The sequence below is a fragment of the Rhipicephalus microplus genome, chromosome 4, assembly GCF_043290135.1.
Source record: "Rhipicephalus microplus isolate Deutch F79 chromosome 4, USDA_Rmic, whole genome shotgun sequence".
NCBI classification, from domain to species: Eukaryota; Metazoa; Arthropoda; class Arachnida; order Ixodida; family Ixodidae; genus Rhipicephalus; species Rhipicephalus microplus.
The window spans coordinates 189,918,108-189,932,006 of record NC_134703.1 but is presented as its reverse complement, the minus strand read 5'-3'; the positions used below and the strand labels follow the sequence as shown (position 1 = coordinate 189,932,006).

At 44.0% G+C, this 13,899-nt stretch overlaps 20 non-coding genes across 20 annotated transcripts; all 20 read right to left on the bottom strand.

The window, feature by feature from the left end:
- Window positions 1-7,617: 7,617 nt before the first annotated feature.
- TRNAF-GAA (transfer RNA phenylalanine (anticodon GAA)) lies at window positions 7,618-7,690 on the bottom strand. Its single transcript has one exon. It is a non-coding gene; the product is annotated as a tRNA-Phe (tRNA).
- Window positions 7,691-7,941: 251 nt separating this feature from the next.
- Window positions 7,942-8,014, bottom strand: TRNAF-GAA (transfer RNA phenylalanine (anticodon GAA)). Its single transcript has one exon. It is a non-coding gene; the product is annotated as a tRNA-Phe (tRNA).
- A 250-nt stretch (window positions 8,015-8,264) lies between these two features.
- Window positions 8,265-8,337, bottom strand: TRNAF-GAA (transfer RNA phenylalanine (anticodon GAA)). The gene has a single exon. It is a non-coding gene; the product is annotated as a tRNA-Phe (tRNA).
- Window positions 8,338-8,580: 243 nt separating this feature from the next.
- Window positions 8,581-8,653, bottom strand: TRNAF-GAA (transfer RNA phenylalanine (anticodon GAA)). The gene has a single exon. It is a non-coding gene; the product is annotated as a tRNA-Phe (tRNA).
- A 248-nt stretch (window positions 8,654-8,901) lies between these two features.
- On the bottom strand, window positions 8,902-8,974 carry TRNAF-GAA (transfer RNA phenylalanine (anticodon GAA)). The gene has a single exon. It is a non-coding gene; the product is annotated as a tRNA-Phe (tRNA).
- A 250-nt stretch (window positions 8,975-9,224) lies between these two features.
- Window positions 9,225-9,297, bottom strand: TRNAF-GAA (transfer RNA phenylalanine (anticodon GAA)). The gene has a single exon. It is a non-coding gene; the product is annotated as a tRNA-Phe (tRNA).
- Window positions 9,298-9,548: 251 nt separating this feature from the next.
- Window positions 9,549-9,621, bottom strand: TRNAF-GAA (transfer RNA phenylalanine (anticodon GAA)). Its single transcript has one exon. It is a non-coding gene; the product is annotated as a tRNA-Phe (tRNA).
- Window positions 9,622-9,871: 250 nt separating this feature from the next.
- Window positions 9,872-9,944, bottom strand: TRNAF-GAA (transfer RNA phenylalanine (anticodon GAA)). The gene has a single exon. It is a non-coding gene; the product is annotated as a tRNA-Phe (tRNA).
- A 248-nt stretch (window positions 9,945-10,192) lies between these two features.
- TRNAF-GAA (transfer RNA phenylalanine (anticodon GAA)) lies at window positions 10,193-10,265 on the bottom strand. Its single transcript has one exon. It is a non-coding gene; the product is annotated as a tRNA-Phe (tRNA).
- A 250-nt stretch (window positions 10,266-10,515) lies between these two features.
- On the bottom strand, window positions 10,516-10,591 carry TRNAF-GAA (transfer RNA phenylalanine (anticodon GAA)). The gene has a single exon. It is a non-coding gene; the product is annotated as a tRNA-Phe (tRNA).
- Window positions 10,592-10,838: 247 nt separating this feature from the next.
- Window positions 10,839-10,911, bottom strand: TRNAF-GAA (transfer RNA phenylalanine (anticodon GAA)). The gene has a single exon. It is a non-coding gene; the product is annotated as a tRNA-Phe (tRNA).
- A 250-nt stretch (window positions 10,912-11,161) lies between these two features.
- Window positions 11,162-11,234, bottom strand: TRNAF-GAA (transfer RNA phenylalanine (anticodon GAA)). The gene has a single exon. It is a non-coding gene; the product is annotated as a tRNA-Phe (tRNA).
- Window positions 11,235-11,484: 250 nt separating this feature from the next.
- On the bottom strand, window positions 11,485-11,557 carry TRNAF-GAA (transfer RNA phenylalanine (anticodon GAA)). The gene has a single exon. It is a non-coding gene; the product is annotated as a tRNA-Phe (tRNA).
- A 250-nt stretch (window positions 11,558-11,807) lies between these two features.
- Window positions 11,808-11,880, bottom strand: TRNAF-GAA (transfer RNA phenylalanine (anticodon GAA)). Its single transcript has one exon. It is a non-coding gene; the product is annotated as a tRNA-Phe (tRNA).
- Window positions 11,881-12,131: 251 nt separating this feature from the next.
- On the bottom strand, window positions 12,132-12,204 carry TRNAF-GAA (transfer RNA phenylalanine (anticodon GAA)). The gene has a single exon. It is a non-coding gene; the product is annotated as a tRNA-Phe (tRNA).
- Window positions 12,205-12,452: 248 nt separating this feature from the next.
- Window positions 12,453-12,525, bottom strand: TRNAF-GAA (transfer RNA phenylalanine (anticodon GAA)). The gene has a single exon. It is a non-coding gene; the product is annotated as a tRNA-Phe (tRNA).
- Window positions 12,526-12,775: 250 nt separating this feature from the next.
- Window positions 12,776-12,848, bottom strand: TRNAF-GAA (transfer RNA phenylalanine (anticodon GAA)). The gene has a single exon. It is a non-coding gene; the product is annotated as a tRNA-Phe (tRNA).
- Window positions 12,849-13,098: 250 nt separating this feature from the next.
- On the bottom strand, window positions 13,099-13,171 carry TRNAF-GAA (transfer RNA phenylalanine (anticodon GAA)). Its single transcript has one exon. It is a non-coding gene; the product is annotated as a tRNA-Phe (tRNA).
- Window positions 13,172-13,421: 250 nt separating this feature from the next.
- On the bottom strand, window positions 13,422-13,494 carry TRNAF-GAA (transfer RNA phenylalanine (anticodon GAA)). Its single transcript has one exon. It is a non-coding gene; the product is annotated as a tRNA-Phe (tRNA).
- A 250-nt stretch (window positions 13,495-13,744) lies between these two features.
- Window positions 13,745-13,817, bottom strand: TRNAF-GAA (transfer RNA phenylalanine (anticodon GAA)). The gene has a single exon. It is a non-coding gene; the product is annotated as a tRNA-Phe (tRNA).
- Between the last annotated feature and the right edge of the window lie 82 nt (window positions 13,818-13,899).

Genomic DNA, 13,899 nt, shown 5'->3' with positions numbered 1-13,899 from the left:
GGCGATGTTTTGTACTTTGTTACATGGAGGTTTATGCATATTTTATGAACAATTTTATGGTTGTACAAAACTGCAACAGCTGCTCTTGATGATGCTTTGCTGTTAGCTGTTCAACAAGCTCTGCAGATAGCGCCTCCCGTTTGCCACTTGCTGTTGCCAATACATTGCCCCTCTGTCTCACATAAGGCCAGTGGAAAATGTACGAGGTCTGTTAGAAAAGTACCCGACGCTTTTTTTTTTTTTTTTGGCAAGCACTTCATGAATTTCGAACAAGCGTGCTTGCATTAGCCGATTTTGAACCTTCGTGTGCACGTGAATTTTTTCCCGCCTGGCAATTTCGGCAGTCGCTGGGATGCACTGTTTGAGTGAGGTATGCACAGTGCTCTCATTGGTTTTTCATTGTAAGGAAAATGAGGGAGCGACTGGAGCAGTGCTAGAATGCTTCCAGCAATGGCAGCACCTCTAAGAGCAGTCTCTAGAGTCCCAAGGGGACTACTTTGAGGGTGTTTAGGTTTACAATGCTCCAATAATGCCCGTTTTTGCTGTTCCACCAAAGTTTGGATACTTTTCTAACCGACCTCATATGATGCCTGCAGGTGCATATATGCTTTCATTGAGTTACAGCCTCCTCTTCATTGTTGAATTTGTTGTTTCCCTAATTTTACTTCAGGCTGAGACATTTTAGCTATGGGACACAAGCTCGAGATTCAGATGTTGCCTCTTTCTCTCACTTTATGGTTCAAAGGATACAACTTTCAGAAGGGTTGACAGGCGGGCTAGTTGGTACAAATTCATAATGAAAAAATTGGAAGCGCAAACCAACGGGACAACGGGCTTGTTTGTCTCTTCTCTTGTGTCCCGTTGGTTTGCGCTTCCAATTTTTTCATTATGGATACAACTTTATCGAATGTCTATCAAGGTTTAATGCAATATTGGCTTGGTCTCGCACGGGGAAACGTCTAAGCTTTGCCTCAAAGCCGCCTCGTGAGCTTGCTGGACTGCTCACATTTAGACGCCAAAGTTTTAGATGTGCAGAGCAGTAGCCAACCTCAATGAAAGGGTCTCCAGAGTAACTGCAAGCATTCTGGCAACATAACTACAACCCTATAATATGTGTTAGAGTGTTGCACGTCCTTTCTGGTACGAATTTTACGTGTCATCCTGATGGTTGTTCGAATATATCCATCTTAGACGGACTGGATTAGGGAAGTTGTTCATCTAGAGTTACCCCCAGAAAATGGCCTGTCTGCTGTTTTGTTTGGGACTAAGCAGTGGGAATATCCTTCTTGTGTTAACATATGCTTTTGTTTTTCTCATTATATAGCTAGTGATCCTATCCTTATACATAAGGTATGTTCCTTATTGTACGAGAGGCATGTCCGTGTTCAGCGCAGCATGTATCTGGCCATCAAGTGTGTAGTCTCGTTTTTATTTGGGAGGATATCACGTTCCGTTGGTGATGTGAGTGGGGAACTACAAGATGGTCACGTTTAGGGATCTGCCCGCTTTTGCCAGAATGACCAAGGCTTCCTTGGGAATCGTGCTTTTAGCGTAGTTTTTTTATTGCTGTTTCGGATTTGCATTAGACAACTTTGCATACCTGATTTTTTAGGGCCAGTGGAATATTGTTGCAATATAGAGAACGAAGAAGCTCGCTCAGATTGGAAGCAGATGACGCGACTCGTCACTCCCTGGACAACTGCTGAAATTATTGTCAATATACCAACTATGCACTCGTGTGCCTCTGCACTCTTCCCGCAACATTTGGTGAATGTGCTGGGTACCACGATGGAGCTTTGCAGTAAACGTCATGTGCTTGCCGCCACCCTGGAAAACCAACAGCCAATGTCTTAGTCAGCGACAATGGCAAACCAAGCGTCAACGGTTATGCCAGTCGCAACCACCTGCTGCTCGATGATCATACATTCTCGCCCTTCACACCGAACCAGATCACTATCGTCAACCAGATCCATTTCTCGCCAAAATCTTACCACTCCCCGTCTTCGCCAGGTCATCGGACACGTTCGCCGCTCATGCACCACTCTTTGTCCCCACCCACTCCTACATCCACTCCTGCATCTATGACCACAAGGTAGAAGACGCCCCCACGTGCACGGACTACTGAAGGTGCTTCCCCAAGTCAAGGTACGCCCACAGAGCCTTCTCCAGAATTCACATCTGCTGGATCACATGACATGCCTCCTACTGAGTTCTTGCTTCGCGTGCAGGGGCCAAATCGACTTTTGTACACCCGCCCTCATCTCACCCTGAACGCACCTCTACCTGCAATGCTCACTTGCGACACCCTGTGCGCTCCCAGCTGGCCCCAGCTGGTCATCTTGTCACCCACTTGTGTTGCAAACACAGCGACCGAACGCTTACTTCTTCGTCCACTGCGCAACTCCCAGTGTCGCCCACCAGAGACCCACTGCTTCTCGATGGTCAGTACATGTTGACAAACTGGACTTCCCAAACGGACACCTTGCGGATTGTCGTTCACGTGTATAGTCTCTTTCTTTGTTATATACACTTCTAATCGCGCAAAGCGCTGGGGGTGGGGGGTGGGGCGGGCCTATACGCATGATTATCATTGTCATCTCTCGATCACCGCGCCGCGCCTCTCGCGCAGCTGATGCTAGCTCGAGCTGCGCGAGGGTTAGAAAGAGCTCACGCGCCTGGCGGTTTTGGCGTGGCAACCGCCGCCGCTCCACTTCGGCAATCGAATAAAGCAGCGAGTTTGACACGACCACGTTGGCCGCAGTGCCGTCTTCCTTTCTCGCTACAGGTGGATTGCCATTGTGACAGATTATGCAGCAAGATACGCCATCGCACAAGCAATGCCGACCAGCTGTGCAGCAGATGTTGTGGACTTTCTACTCCCCGATGTTACTCTACACCACAGCACCCTTCCACAGTTACTAACGGATCGTGGCCGTTACTTATTGTCAAAGGTCGACGATGGCCCTTTCCGCTTTTGAGCTTCTGAACACAAGATTGCTACCGCATACCACCATCAAAGGAAGGGGCTCACTGAGCGACTAAACCACACTCCTAACTGACATGCTGGCCATGTACGTTTCCGACAATCCCCATCACTTTGTCCACCGCTTTACTGTACAATCATTTTGCTTACAATTCGTCCTGTCACGAAACCGCTCGATTTTCCCCATTCTTTTTTTGTATGGCTGCGGCTCTGTCTTGCCGTTCTACACATTCCTACCCTCTGGTGTTATATTCTCAACGACCAATTACGCCCACGATGCAATCACTTCGGCCGTCCATGCTTGAGAGGTCGCTCGTCAAGACGTCGCAACCTTCTCAAAAGCGACGCTACGATCATCAGCACAAAGACACAATTGTCTCTTGCTTCTCTTGTACTGCTCTGGACGCCCTCGTGCCGTGTTAGCTAAGCGGAAAAACTGCTCTCTTGTCATTCTGGTCCGTACAAGACCTTACGCCAATTCTGTGACATGGTATACGAAATAGCACCAGCTGACGTGTTTTTGCTACGTCACGTCGATAGTGACGTTCATGTCGCCAGGCTCAAACCATATATACTTCGCCTTCACTAATGCTCCATGATTTGTACCCGGATGGAGCTACACTTGCCGGGAGGATGATGTTGCACTAAAAAGAACGAGAAAGCTCACTTAGATTGGAGGAAAGTGACCTGACTGATCACACCCTGCGCAATCACTACAAATACTGTCAAAACACCAACTCTGCACTCGTGTGCATGTTTTTTCCTGCAACAATATGGCTACTTCATCTGCTATTTCTGATTGTTCCATGCGTATGCTGCCTAAAATTTCACCTTTGAAACCTGTCTATTCTTACAGCAGTGTAACTGTGACCCTTGTCACTATTACAATACCCCGTCACGTCAACAAGCATGCAAAAAACAAATCAAAGCCTCCGCTTTGGCCTTTCGTCGGCCTCTGTTGTAGTCGAGGTGCACGTGTCCATGAATATTAGCCACTGCAACGGTGTTTCCAATTTTTGTTGAGATATATATTTTCTGGCCATGCTGGTGGTAAATTGTGCCAAGTTTGTTCATAATTTGTTTTCTTATGGTAGTGGTTGACACGCATTCAAGCTACGAAATGCATTGTGCTTTGGCTATTTCTTTTAAGGTGTTGTGCATACCCAGCTTGGTCAAAAGCTAGATGAAATTTTTTGGCTGTGCAGAAAGTGTCTTCATTGCAGGGGCTATCATGATGTATTATTGTGATACTAGATGTACCTGAAATTTGTTACATGTACTTAAGATCTTGAATATCCCCGAGCTACTTCTCAATAAATCTAGTCGGTTAATTATGTGATAGACAATAAACTCATGTATATTTACATTGCTTAGCCAGCTCTTGTTCAGATGTTGCCTCTTGCTTTCACTTTGCAGATCAAAGTTTCTGGCTGGGCTAAAATAGTTTTCATTTTGTGGTCTCATGTGATACATTCTGTGATGCTTGTTGTACCTGAAATTTTACAAATATGCTTTGGAAAGCTTGAGTGCCCCGGCGGAGTAGTGACTTTAGTAATGAAATATGTGAAACAAAATAAAACCAAATATTTTTTTCACCAGGTTTATGTCACAATTTCATGCACACTTTGCGACTTTGAGTGAGCAATGAGCCTTTACCCTAGGCCATGATTTTTCTACTCCAGACTACTGTATGCCATTTCAAAACATCGACACTGGGTGAAATACGGAACAATCCTTCATTTTCACACAGCTGCAGAAACCTGCATAAAGTATACACATCTTTCAGCACCAAACAGATATACATCTATGCAACTGCAAACATCCCATCAAATTATACATCAATGTAACCACGAATCCTAAAAATGCATAACCTAAAAGGCACAAAGTATTTTAAGGGCCTTTTTATGAGTGTTGGGTATGCGTGAACAAGATATGCTGAAACAGACACAACAGAAGTCTTCAAAGTCGCGTACAAAGTCCCATCAGAAGCACTCAACAAGCATAATTAAGCGTGCCATCGGTGTGAAACTCTGGGTGTGCGTAATTTTGATTGGGTGTCTCATTTTTGGCACTCGCTACTTCGCAGACTTAGCACAAGCAACCTTTGCAAAATATTTGACCATTATTGCCCAGCTATGTGCATCAAAATGGATATACATATCTGCATATTTTGCAAAATGGACATAAAAGTTTGCTCTAAATACATTTAAGGTGTGTTGCAAATAAATAAAAATGGGTTTAGAGCACGAGCATCGGCAGAGGGTGCTGCTACAGGTAGTTGCTTTCACTCCTTCCACATAGCAAGGTGTCTGACTCTCATCTCCGTATTTTCATCACATCGTGGTTCATAAAAAAAGTTGGAGATTTTTAGGTGTGGAGTGACCCGATAACACCACCATGATTACCTTGTCATGTGCATACACACACACACATGTAGTTCACCAAACTTGATTTGCGCCTTCAACAGACCATCTTACAATAGACTAATGGGAAAATGCAGACATGAGTAGCTGTTAGGTTCTGTTGGCACAACGAGCAAGTTTTGTTATTTTTGGAATGTCAGAGGCGTCTTCTAAACACTCCTTGAAGAACAGACACCACTAGAGAACAACTGCACTTAAACCAGAACACATAACACTTAAAAAGACAGAAGATAACAGTGTAGAAATAATCACCCCTTCATCTGAAGATAAGTCATGAAGAAAGGCATAAGCTACATGCCTAGTGTCAGACAGTTGTGCACTACTTTGTTTTTACCATACTGTTATGTGCAGAGAGAAGGGATGACACAGGAGCTGATCTCATCAAGGTAAATTATGAAGATGCCTAAAGCGAAGCACAGCAGCCAATAAAGGGTACCTTAGCCATTGGTGTCTAGCGGCTCAAGAATTTGTCATATCGGGCAACCTCCCAAAGATCGGGCTATAGGTGCCAGCACCGCACCCGCGCAAGTGTGGATAGGCGGTCGACGGCGCATATACAAATACTCGCAGCCACGCTTCGTTCAGTGGCTCAGGGGCTGACACTATACTGCATTTACCACATGTACGCACATGTTCTCGCACCAGTAATAACATAAAAATCTTATATAAGAGCTCAGCAGAAAGCTTTCATCGATTAATTACGTGCATGACAGTGCTACAACAAAAGCCTGATTAATGAGACAAGCATGTTTTTTTTTTTTACAAAAATTATTACTGCCTTCAGTCAGTCACTAATAATGCCACATAAACGCTGAAGACAATGTAACAAAGATGAAATTTTCAGTTAAGTTACACGACATTACATATAAGGCATGCCGTCTGAATTATTTCCAATGTCTGGCTTCTTTAAAGCATTCTTAAATCTAAGCACGCGGTAACTCTGTTTTCAGTACAGTTTAAGTACCGATGTGTCATTGTTTATGTGGTAGTAATATTCATATGTAGCAATACCACGGCCAAATAAACACAACTAAGGCTCCTAGCACGATCAATAAACAACAGGGCTGTAATTGTACACCTACCAACAGCACCCAAATGTATGGCCTAGAGCCTGTTTTTTTTTTTTTTTTTGGCTACCGAGTCTCTATAGTAACACGCTGCATTTATACACTATTTAATAGTCCTCATGTTTGGGAGGATGCCCAGAGCATTTTGTGATATGCTTGAAACAGAAAGCGACACCCACTCTGAAATTATTCTGGTGAATGGAGGGTAGAACGACAATAAACGGCACTTTGGAAAGTTGCACTCGCTGATCTTATTACAACGCATAAGCATCCGAAAGATAAAATGCTCTCGTACGTCGTTATAGGCATAGGTAAAACAGTTACACTCGCACTGACATGACTGGACAAACCACACTTTGAAAATTTCCAAGACGTACGCGCACATAGAAGCATGACGTGGCTAGCAGACGACGCACGGAGCAATCCACCGTCGATATCCAACACGCCGTTCTCGCGAAGGTTCCTCCGCGGCTGCGGCTGTAGCAGATCCATAATCAGTAGATCGTCGATGTACTTCCACAGTAGATTTTGAGCCCGGATTAGATCTTGGAGCACACTCTTTGCCATATCGACGACCACTTCTTTGCGAATGCGGCTAGCCGCTGACCGTTCAACCAGAGAGGCTTATCCAGAGAGGCTTAAAGAATTATGCGGTGGCTCCTTATAGCTTTCTGCACGCAGCCAACTTTAATGGGTTAGGTGAATATATAGCACCAAAATACTTGATAATTTTACATGTTAAAAGTTATTATATTTGCGCCGCAGCGCTGGTTAAGTTTTATTTAAAAGAAAACGAATATGTGTGCATCCATGATCATCATCATCGGCGAACGTAAACTTTTACGTACGAACGTAAAGGTTCCCGTATGTGTAGCAAAACGCTGCTGAAACTCGGGCGCCGGTAACACGGTAAACGTAAACCGGTAACACGGTAACGTAAAGAAGTATACGTACAAGCTAAAACTCCCTATTATTACATGTCTTTCACGCTGTTCCGGTTTTTTTGCAACGCCTACTGCCGCAATGCATTCTGAATCAGCATTTTTTTATCAAGCATGTGCGTTCACCTGCGTAACCGTTTCACTCGTTAGAATTATTGCAAAATACTTGCATACCGACAGATTTAACAAAATTGTGCTTTGGACGCGGAAACCCGGGATCGAACCAGAGACCTTTAGATCTTCAGGCTAACGCTCTCCCAACTGAGCTATTTCGGCAGACGGGAGAAGAGTGAAAGCGGGATTCAACAGTCCTTGCGTTTCGGTAAAACCGCTTTATTTTAGCTGTTGCACATTATTACATGTCTTTCACGCTGTTCCGGTTCTTTTGCAACGCCTACTGCCGCGATGCATTCTGAATCAGCATTTTTTTATAAAGCATGTGTGTTCACCTGCGTAACCGTTTCACTCGTTAGAATTATTGCAAAATACTTGTATTCCGACAGATTTAACAAAAAAATTGCTTTGGACGCCGAAACCCGGGATCGAGCCAAGGACCTTTGGATCTTCAGTCTAACACTCTCCCAACTGAGCTATTTCGGCAGACGGGAGAAGAATGAAAGCGGGATTGAACAGTTCTTGCGTTTCGGTAAAACCGCTTTATTTTAGCTGTTGCACATTATTACATGTCTTTGGCGCTGTTCCGGTTCTTTTGCAACGCCTACTGCGGCGATGCATCCTGAATCAGCATTTTTTTATCAAGCATGTGTGTTCACCTGCGTAATCGTTTCACTCGTTAGAATTATTGCAAAATACTTGCATACCGACAGATTTAACAAAAATGTGCTTTGGACGCCGAAACCTGGGATTGAACCAGGGACCTTTAGATCTTCAGTCTAACACTCTCCCAACTGAGTTATTTCGGCAGACGGGAGAAGAGTGAAAGCGGGATTCAACAGTTCTTGCGTTTCGGTAAAACCGCTTTATTTTAGCTGTTGCACATGTCTTTCACGCTGTTCCGGTTCTTTTGCAACGCCTACTGCTGCGATGCAATCTGAATCAGCATTTTTTTTATCAAGCATGTGTGTTCACCTGCGTAATCGTTTCACTCGTTAGAATTATTGCAAAATACTTGCATACCGACAGATTTACCAAAGATGTGCTTTGGACGCCAAAACCCGGGATCGAACGAGGGACCTTTAGATCTTCTGTCTAACGCTCTCCCAACTGAGCTATTTCGGCAGAAGGGAGAAGAGTGAAAGCGGGATTCAACAGTTCTTCCGTTTCGGTAAAACCGCTTTATTTTAGCTGTTGCACATTATTACAAGTCTTTACGCTGTTTCGGTTCTTTCGCAACGCCTACTGCCGCGGTACAATCTGAATCAGCATTTTTTATTAAGCATGTGATTTCACCTGCGTAATCGTTTCACACGTTAGAATTATTGCAAAATACATGCATACCGACAGATTTAACAAAAATGTGCTTTGGACGCCGAAACCCGGGATTGAACCAGGGACCTTTAGATCTTCAGTCTAACGCTCTCCCAACTGAGCTATTTCGGCAGATGGGAGAAAATTGAAAGCGGGATTCAACAGTTCTTGCGTTTCTGTAAAACCGATTTATTTTAGCTGTTGCACATTATTACAAGTCTTTCACGCTGTTCCGGTTCTTTTGCAACGCCTACTGCTGCGATGCATTCTGAATCAGCATTTTTTTATCAAGCATGTGTGTTCACCTGCGTAATCGTTTCACTCGTTAGAATTATTGCAAAATACTTGCATACCGACAGATTTAACAAAAATGTGCTTTGGACGCCGAAGCCCGGGATCAAACCAGGGACCTTTAGATCTTCAGTCTAACGCTCTCCCAACTGAGCTATTTCGGCAGACGGGAGAAGAGTGAAAGCGGGATTCAACAGTTCTTGCGTTTCGATAAAACCGCTTTATTTTAGCTGTTGCACAATATTACATGTCTTTCACGCTGTTCCGGTTCTTTTGCAACGCCTACTGCCGCGATGCATTCTGAATCAGCATTTTTTTATAAAGCATGTGTGTTCACCTGCGTAACCGTTTCACTCGTTATACTATTGAAAAATACTTGTATTCCGACAGATTTAACAAAAAAAATTGCTTTGGACGCCGAAACCCGGGATCGAGCCAAGGACCTTTGGATCTTCAGTCTAACACTCTCCCAGCTGAGCTATTTCGGCAGACGTGAGAAGAGTGAAAGCGGGATTGAACAGTTCTTGCGTTTCGGTAAAACCGCTTTATTTTAGCTGTTGCACATTATTACATGTCTTTCACGCTGTTCCGATTCTTTTGCAACGCCTACTGCTGCGATGCAATCTGAATCAGCATTTTTTTATCAAGCATGTGTGTTCACCTGCGTAATCGTTTCACTCGTTAGAATTATTGCAAAATACTTGCATACCGACAGATTTACAAAAGATGTGCTTTGGACGCCAAAACCCGGGATCGAACCAGGGACCTTTAGATCTTCTGCCTAACGCTCTCCCAACTGAGCTATTTCGGCAGAAGTGTGAAGAGTGAAAGCAGGATTCAACAGTTCTTTCGTTTCGGTAAAACCGCTTTATTTTAGCTGTTGCACATTATTACAAGTCTTTACGCTGTTCCGGTTCTTTCGCAACGCCTACTGCCGCGGTACAATCTGAATCAGCATTTTTTATCAAGCATGTGTGTTCACCTGCGTAATCGTTTCACACGTTAGAATTATTGCAAAATACATGCATACCGACAGATTTAACAAAAATGTGCTTTGGACGCCGAAACCCGGGATTGAACCAGGGACCTTTAGATCTTCAGTCTAATGCTCTCCCAACTGAGCTATTTCGGCAGATGGGAGAAAATTGAAAGCGGGAATAAACAGTTCTTGCGTTTCGGTAAAACCGCTATATTTTAGCCGTTGCACATTATTACAAGTCTTTCACGCAGTTCCGGTTCTTTTGCAACGCCTAGTGCCGCGATGCATTCTGAATCAGCATTTTTCTATCAAGCATGTGTGTTCACCTGCGTAATCGTTTCACTCGTTAGAATTATTGCAAAATACTTGCATAACGACAGATTTAACAAAATTGTGCTTTGGACTCCGCAACCCGGGATCGAACCAGGGACCTTTAGATCTTCAGTCTAACGCTCTCCCAACTGAGCTATTTCCGCAGACGGGAGAAGAGTGAAAGCGGGATTCAACAGTTCTTGCGTTTCGGTAAAACCGCTTTATTTTAGCTGTTGCACATTATTACATGTCTTTCACGCTGTTCCGGTGCTTTTGCAACGCCTACTGCCGCAATGCATTCTTAATCAGCATTTTTTATCAAGCATTCGTGTTCACCTGCGCAATCGTTTCATTCGTTAGAATTATTGCAAAATACTTGCATACCGATAGATTTAACAAAAAAAGTGCTTTCGACGCCGAAACCCGGTATCGAACCAGGGACCTTTAGATCTTCAGTCTAACGCTCTCCCAACTGAGCTATTTCGGCAGACGGGGGAAGAGTGAAAGCGGGATTTAACAGTTCTTGCGTTTCGGTAAAACCGCTTTATTTTAGCTGTTGCACATTATTACATGTCTTTCACGCTGTTCCGGTTCTTTTGCAACGCCTACTGCCGCGATGCATTCTGAATCAGCATTTTTTTATCAAGCATGTGTGTTCACCTGCGTAACCGTTTCACTCGTTAGAATTATTGCAAAATACTTGCATACCGACAGATTTAACAAAAATGTGCTTTGGACGCCGAAACCCGGGATTGAACCAGGGACCTTTAGATCTTCAGTCTAACACTCTCTCAACTGAGCTATTTCAGCAGACGGGAGAAGAGTGAAAGCGGGATTCAACAGTTCTTGCGTTTCGGTAAAACCGCTTTATTTTAGCTGTTGCACATTATTACATGTCTTTCACGCTGTTCCGGTGCTTTTGCAACGCCTACTGCCGCGATGCATTCTGAATCAGCATTTTTTTATCAAGCATGCGTGTTCACCTGCGCAACCGTTTCATTCGTTAGAATTATTGCAAAATACTTGCATACCGATAGATTTAACAAAAAAGGGCTTTCGACGCCGAAACCCGGTATCGAACCAGGGACCTTTAGATCTTCAGTCTAACGCTCTCCCAACTGAGCTATTTCGGCAGACGGGAGAAGAGTGAAAGCGGGATTCAACAGTTCTTGCGTTTCGGTAAAACCGCTTTATTTTAGCTGTTGCACATTATTACATGTCTTTCACGCTGTTCCGGTTCTTTTGCAACGCCTACATCCGCGATGCATTCTGAATCAGCATTTTTTTATCAAGCATGTGTGTTCACCTGCGTAATCGTTTCACTCGTTAGAATTATTGCAAAATACTTGCATACCGACAGATTTAACAAAAATGTGCTTTGGACGCCGAAACCTGGGATTGAACCAGGGACCTTTAGATCTTCAGTCTAACACTCTCCCAACTGAGTTATTTCGGCAGACGGGAGAAGAGTGAAAGCGGGATTCAACAGTTCTTGCGTTTCGGTAAAACCGCTTTATTTTAGCTGTTGCACATTATTACATGTCTTTCACGCTGTTCCGGTTCTTTTGCAACGCCTACTGCTGCGATGCAATCTGAATCAGCATTTTTTTTATCAAGCATGTGTGTTCACCTGCGTAATCGTTTCACTCGTTAGAATTATTGCAAAATACTTGCATACCGACAGATTTACCAAAGATGTGCTTTGGACGCCAAAACCCGGGATCGAACGAGGGACCTTTAGATCTTCTGTCTAACGCTCTCCCAACTGAGCTATTTCGGCAGAAGGGAGAAGAGTGAAAGCGGGATTCAACAGTTCTTCCGTTTCGGTAAAACCGCTTTATTTTAGCTGTTGCACATTATTACAAGTCTTTACGCTGTTTCGGTTCTTTCGCAACGCCTACTGCCGCGGTACAATCTGAATCAGCATTTTTTATTAAGCATGTGATTTCACCTGCGTAATCGTTTCACACGTTAGAATTATTGCAAAATACATGCATACCGACAGATTTAACAAAAATGTGCTTTGGACGCCGAAACCCGGGATTGAACCAGGGACCTTTAGATCTTCAGTCTAACGCTCTCCCAACTGAGCTATTTCGGCAGATGGGAGAAAATTGAAAGCGGGATTCAACAGTTCTTGCGTTTCTGTAAAACCGCTTTATTTTGGCTGTTGCACATTATTACAAGTCTTTCACGCTGTTCCGGTTCTTTTGCAACGCCTACTGCTGCGATGCATTCTGAATCAGCATTTTTTTATCAAGCATGTGTGCTTACCTGCGTAACCGTTTCACTCGTTAGAATTATTGCAAAACACTTGCATACTGACAGATTTAATAAAAATGTGCTGTGGACGCCGAAACCCGGGATCGAACCAGGGACCTTTGGATCTTCAGTCTAACGCTCTCCCAACTGAGCTATTTCGGCAGACGGGAGCAGAGTGAAAGCGGGATTCAACAGTTCTTGCATTTCGGTAAAACCGCTTTATTTTAGCTGTTGCACATTATTACATGTCTTTCACGCTGTTCCGGTTCTTTTGCAACGCCTACTGCCGCGATGCATTCTGAATCAGCATTTTTTTATCAAGCATGTGTGTTCACCTGCGCAATCGTTTCACTCGTTAGAATTATTGCAAAACACTTGCATACTGACAGATTTAACAAAAATATGCTTTAAACGCCGAAACCCGGAATCGAACCAGGGACCTTTACATCTTCAGTCTAACGCTGTCCCAACTGAGCTATTTCGGCAGACGGGAGAAGAGTGAAAGCGGGATTCAACAGTTCTTGCGTATCGGTGAAACCACTTTATTTTAGCTGTTGCACATTATTACATGTCTTTCACGCTGTTCCGGTTCTTTTGCAACGCCTACTGCCGCGATGCATTCTGAATCAGCATTTTTGTATCAAGCATGTGTGTTCACCTGCGTAACCCTTTCACTCGTTAGAATTATTGCAAAATACTTGCATACCGACAGATTTAACAAAAATGTGCTTTGGACGCGGAAACCCGGGATCGAACAAGGGACCTTTAGATCTTCATTCTAACGCTCTCCCAACTGAGCTATTTCGGCAGACGGGAGAAGAGTGAAAGCGGGATTCAACAGTTCTTGCGTATCGGTGAAACCGCTTTATTTTAGCTGTTGCACATTATTACATGTCTTTCACGCTGTTCCGGTTCTTTTGCAACGCCTACTGCCGCGATGCATTCTGAATCAGCATTTTTGTATCAAGCATGTGTGTTCACCTGCGTAACCCTTTCACTCGTTAGAATTATTGCAAAATACTTGTATTCCGACAGATTTAACAAAAAAGTGCTTTGGACGCCGAAACCCGGGATCGAGCCAAGGACCTTTGGATCTTCCGTCTAACGCTCTCCCAACTGAGCTATTTCGGCAGACGGGAGAAGAGTGAAAGCGGCATTGAACAGTTCTTGCGTTTCGGTAAAACCGCTTTATTTCAGCTGTTGCACATTATTA